We start from the raw sequence: 6278 nt of genomic DNA, 5'->3' as shown, positions 1-6278 counted from the left end.
ATGACTGCTGCATGACATAACACGTATAGGAACATAACATTAGCTGAAGCTGGCTTCCCCTCCACCCCTCCCTCTCCTTTTGTAGCAAGAAAGAAAAACTATTCAAACAGCATTGACAACGTTCTTCAGATAACCTCTCCTAAGCTCCAAGTTTAGACTCCCTACCCGACCCAAAGAAACCCATTAAAAATGTAATGCTAAAGTAAAGACACAATAATCAAAATGCATCTACATATATTTTCCCTCAGGAAAAAATAAAGAAAAGAAAAAAATCTGTATTTTTTCCTTGTCTTTTTTTTTGCTTGGAATCGCCTTCATTTTCATAAGGTTGTCTAGAGCACACAGCAACGCACGGAACGCTCATATTGACTCATGTGTACATACAAACTATACTGTAGTACTGTAAATGCTCCCTTTACCAAAATCAATTCAAAGATACAAAACAATCTATTGAAGAGTTTTGCAGCTGGCTTTTGAACCACTTATAAAAGACAACACACAGAAAAAATTAACCCCTGTGGCTCTATTAGGAGCAGTATAATAAATGTGCATTTAAAAGATCTATAAACACATATTTATCTGCAAAATGTTCTTGCATAAAACTGTTATTGAAAAGGCTTTCATTTTATCTTTGTGTTATTGTAATTTTATTGAATTGCTTATTCATTCTTTGATATTGTGTTTTAATGGTATTATAAATCTGTTTTATGTCTGATAGGAGCCTCATTGTAAACTGATATAACAGATAATATGGCAATTCACCATAAAAATTCTAAACCAAAAATGCAGATCAGAACGCAAAGAAGCACTTTAATTCATTCTGGGTTTCTTTTCATTTTATTTTTTAATTATTTTTCATGTTCTGGTTGCCATCTGTTGATAAAAGATGGTTGTACAAAACTCAGAGTACTACACAATGGGAACTTTTTTCGTACAATTCTATTCATAAAAAGGGGGAAAACAGTATAAAAGCATTGCCCCTCTCTAGACTGAGCATCATTATCTTGTTCTCTGTATAGGCTGATATAAATTAGCATTTTTGGAAGTAAATCTGTTTTGTTTTTGTTTTTTTTTTTTTACAAGATACTTATTTGGGGTAATTTCCAGTATCAAGAACAATAGAACAAAAAATCCACTCTGCAATGTCTTCTATTATTCTTTTATTTAAAACAACATAAACCGATTATGATACAAGATGCTATCAACGTATAGCACAATTATTTTATAAACCACCTACTGCTCAGAAACTTAGCGAGAAAGTTCATTCAATAAAGCATGCAAACCTGCCAACTCTGAAAGACAAACAATTAACAACAACTATTAACAAGAGCCCATTACGAAGGAAAACCTATAACCTGACCAACGCTAGTCTGACAAATGCATAGTCCTGAAAGCACAACTCAGATGTGAAGGCGCAGCAGGACCCCGAGCCCTTACATGTGGACTATCCGTAGCCCTGACTCAGAGCTACACCTCCACGGTGCCAGCTGTGCGGCTGCACACACGAATGTGTCCACACATGCTCCTCACAATTTGGGTTTTGTTTGCAATGAGCATTTGATCTAGAAATAGATGTATTTTCTTCATGAACAAATGCTTTTCTTAAGGCAGAAAATAAGTGGTAACATGTCTGCAGAAGTAATATGTTATTAACATGAAAACCAACAAGAAAAGTACCTCTTGTAAAATATACTGAAGAACAATGCTTGGCAACAGGCTGACAAGTACTTGGTTTGCATAAGATTTCTAAAAGTAACCAGTCATGTTGTCATTAAAGAAACACCGCTGAAAAAGCAACAGAAATGTGCCCACAAATATTAAAGACATTTATTTTTCAATCATTTTAAGAAACAACATTTTCCAGGGAAAAAAAAAAAAAAAAACAACAAACAACTCAAATGTTTATGTACTACTGAAGCACGAGAGCAAACTTATAAACAAAAAACTCATACTAGAAATTTTACCACTTTTGGATTACCAGCATCACCGCGCATATTAAAGCATGCGATGGATGCATTTACACGTGGGGACAGAGGGCCGCTGTGTGATGAGCATGGACAGAGCACCACAGGAGTTACAGTTACCTCGAATTTCCTAATTTTTGACCCCTGCATTTCCAGCTTCCTGTTGGATGCAGCCACCACACTGACAGAGCTGTTACAGCCTCCAGAACACACTGGGATCAACAGGAGAGGAAGAGGAAAGTGATGTACACACAGCACACCTGAAAACCGCAGGTTGAACCTCACCTAGCTGGACTTAACATACGGGACAACCTTGCTTGTAAAGCATCACCAAATTTTAGAGACAAGAAATCTGGTGCAGTGCAGTCATGTGCCTGTGTCTCCCTACAGCATGCATCTTTCAGCGCTTTTTAAAGTCAAGCCCCAGGGTATTGCTGCTGCTTGACATTAAAGCAGCAAGAGTCACTGGGCGTTACTTGGTCTGAATACATGTGAAAAGGGGTTCTGAGGTGGCAGAGCTGCTACCTCCTCTGCCTGCAGACCCTGCCTGCAGCCAGCTGAGCAGCCACATAAACTTGATGCTCAGATCCCTAACTCACACACATACATTCTTACACACTTGTGCAACTTTCAGTGGAGCTGATGCCAGTCTGGCACACAAGTGGATCCAGGCTGAAGCACAAAAAGGTGCACTGTTGATCTAAGTAACTCCAGGACCCCACACAGCTATTAAAGTCCATCACATACAATACTAACAAGAGCAAATAGCCAGGCAACCTACGTGACTGTATCTTGATACATCACACAGTAGCTTCATTTGGCTTAATGTAATACATTACAAAGGCAGCAGAGAAGTTAACATTAGTCAACAACATAATGGACAGATAAGTGTCTCGCCACTGTTAAGAACATACCCAGGTTCCATTATAAGCTCTATTTTTAGCCCCTCCTTTGCTCCCTCTCCTCAAATTGTATGAACAGCAAAATTGGTCTGCTTGAAAATATGAGGCTTAAGTCAAAGGAAAAAAATGTTTCTGAGGAGTCATGGAAAAAAATAGACAACTTACTTCAAATTAGACATCACTCTGGATTCTGCAATAAAATTGCAAGGACACCAGGGGAATGCACAATTTTCCATCTGATATCCGGCTATAATTCACCTTAAGGTCCTTCCCTGGAAAAGCAGTTTTTCCTTATTTGATATTGAAAAAGTCTGCCTTTTGGATGCTGAAAGACCCTGCCTTCTAGCCTCAGCTTTTGGTTTTTGTTCTACAAGCCTTTTTTTCTGGCCATCATTGGAACAACTGGCACGTACCAAAATAACAGGCAACCACTTCTTTCCTCTGCCAAACACTCAAATTACTCTTGGGTTCATTGAAAGTTAACTTAAATACAGAGGTATTTAGCAAAGGTCTCCCAATTAAAGCCACCACAGTACTTTACCAATGTGGTAAACTTGACCATACAATAAAGAACTTTTGGAGTAATTCTTACAAATGAATGAACACTCAGTAATTTTCAGTTTACAGTTCTCTTTTTTAAAAGTATAAGCACAAAAATACATATTTCCCATATTTTTTTCCCCCCTCCCCAAACAAAATACTGGAACAGCAAGAAGTAAAGAGCATTCTCCAACAGCATTACAACTAAGAAAAGAAACACTTAAATCTATGACAATGACTAAAAGAAGCTTTAAGTAGAGAAAGGGGACCATAGTTTAGCTGCGCTGTTGAGTATCTTTTACAGAAAGCTTGAAGATCTTGCTCCAAGAAATATATAAAACTTATAGCAAAACCCTAAGTTTTTACATTGTTACTGTCAGAAAGCTAAGAAAACCCTAACACAGATACAAACTTGTGAGACAGCAGTAAAAAACTTGGAGAGTCCAGATTCTCAAGTTCACGCCAAGATGTGATTCCCCGTGACTTCAGCCAACACCTTTCATCTCCATCACCTTCTCTTTCTCAAGGACCGTAACTATTCCAATTATAAAGCATCCCCATTATATGCCTTTGGGTCAAGTTCCCTGTAGGTTTAAAAGCAGCTCCACTGGTCTTAATGGCATTGCACATTAATGCAGAATCTGGTTTTCGTATCATGATGTTATCATTAATTAATTCATGCTTACAAAATTCTCAGAGCATCTGTAGCCATAAGTTATGCAAGCGCAGTTATTGTGGACATACTGAAAGCAGTGAGGACAGCAGGCAATGTATTGCTACAGGGAGCCTTCTCCCCCCAGCAGCATGCACATCACCCTGCCCTCGTGGCTGGAAACGCCACTCAGCACCAAGCCAGCACTGCACCTTCTCAAGGCTTCCTGTGACACTAGGCAGGTTCACTGGGCAGCAACATCCACAGTGAGAACTGGAACACAGTGAGTGGTAAAAATGAAGGTCTGCTGTTAGAAACTGTGTGAACGGAACCATTCGTCCCAAACCAAACCTCACCTTTAGTTGTAATTTTCAAGACTGCCTTTTTCCTTTGACACTGGGGCTTTGAAAGGCAGCTAGAAGGTAAGTGCCTAAATATTAGGGGATTTGAAATGAAATGTCAACACCCAAATCCTTCAGAACCGGCTAAGAAAGGATAGTAGCCAATGCAGGATTTTCAAACTGTTTTCTGTCATGAGTTTCCCAGCCAGGTAAGGAGCCCCTCTGCATGGCAAGGAAACCAAGCAGCACAGTCAAGGCTTGGTCAAAGCATCTTCCCTTGCCTCCTGACGTGACGCTATATAAACTCTCTTTAGTTATTATTTTTTGCAGGCAAGAAAAATAAGTAATATTTAGAGAGGCTTAAAGACTATTGACTCAATTGTTCTACAGTCCTTCAGGGTAAGGCTCACACCCTGTAAGCTCCTTCAGTGCATTTCATACCACAGCAATTAGGCCCTGCACTGAGTCCCCACGATGACTGCAGTGAAGCTAAAGAACGACTCTTAGTACAGACACAAAGGTTTGTCAGTGTACCCCCATGATCCCTCCATGATCACGACATAGGACATCAAAGGAAACATAAGAAATAATGCAGAAATGACAACTGCTGTTAAATTCTATGTATAGTCAATTACTTTAGCACATAGCATTATCCATATGGCATCAATTAGCATATATTTAAGATACTGCGGGTTCAAGAAAAATAGAGGGGTAGGAAAAGGGATGAAGCTTAATAAACTAGAGTCATCTTTGCTTTTGGTGGAAAGGACATTGTGATACTCATTCAGGAAATTGGGAAGAAGGTAAAGCTTTGAGTGTACACCAAGGACGATCCCAGATAAATGAGCTGGTACCGATATTCCAGCGTTAGCAAAACCAAAGAAATCATAATTTCATTGGAGCGTTTTTCTCACAGGAATGGTTAAAAAAAAAAAGTGCTGATGAGATGTCACTAAACATTACACAGTCATCATCAGTAACGTATTCTTTGAAAGGGAATAATTAATTAAATCATAATTCTTAAATGTTATTTTCCAAAAGCTGAAAATATTCCTTGCAGTTCCCTACTGCGCTGCACGCTGTGCAGACACCCTGAGCAGTATTTGCCTGGCAGGAGCTGTACATGAGCACTGCAGCAGTGACCTCTCATTTTGCAAGCATCCCTCCATACCTGTAACAACAACAAGTTCAGACAGAGCACTGCAGTACAAATTGAATACCTACGTTTAAGCTATTTAAGCTGTGAGACATAATCACCGAATAAAGAAAGTAAAGCTGTAGTAAATGGAAGAAAAGGATCCTAAATAGCTTTGTCTCTATGAAATGCATATCCTGTACTGTAGGAATTTTACAGTGGTATCTTATACACTAAGATCTGCTGTTGGAAACAGAATTAGAAAAAAACCTTCGAAGCAGAAACAAATTAATATTTTTCTTTTTACAATGTTATCACTATTTTTAACGTAGTTCATAAAATACCCCTCGACACAAAGGAAGCTGAAACAGTGTTAGTGTGTCCTTCTAGAAAGACTAACCTGCAACAAATTCCAGTGTCTGAAATCAAACATCTGCATTATTTGATCTAATGCTATTAATAAACATGAGAGCTCTGGCACCTGTAAGAGGGTGAAAAATGGAACACAGAAGTATCTTTTAATTAAATATATTAATGGTAAATGGCACTTCAGCAAGGGAATTTTTTTAATTTACCCATAGACTAAATACATATAAAGTAACGTTCGATTATTTCAATACACATTCAGGAAACTTTTCAGATTTATTTGCTTACAAAGTTGCTTGTTCCCAGAGATCATAGCTATCATGGCCTATCAGTAGGTGGACAGGAGCAGTAGTAGGGCAGTGTCTCAACAACTCAATG

The 6278-nt window shown here is 38.6% G+C and overlaps 1 protein-coding gene across 1 annotated transcript in view; it reads right to left on the bottom strand.

Moving 5' to 3' along the window:
• Positions 1-6278, bottom strand: part of TSHZ3 (teashirt zinc finger homeobox 3) — a 60457-nt gene that overhangs the window by 28848 nt on the left and 25331 nt on the right. The gene's annotated exons all lie outside the window — the stretch shown is intronic.

The sequence above is a fragment of the Lagopus leucura genome, unplaced genomic scaffold, assembly GCF_019238085.1.
Source record: "Lagopus leucura isolate 7727_CA_CO unplaced genomic scaffold, USGS_WTPT01 Super-Scaffold_100017, whole genome shotgun sequence".
Classification (NCBI taxonomy): Eukaryota; Metazoa; Chordata; class Aves; order Galliformes; family Phasianidae; genus Lagopus; species Lagopus leucura.
Note: the sequence above shows the minus strand (reverse complement) of the source record. Positions and strands in the feature narration are given on the sequence as shown.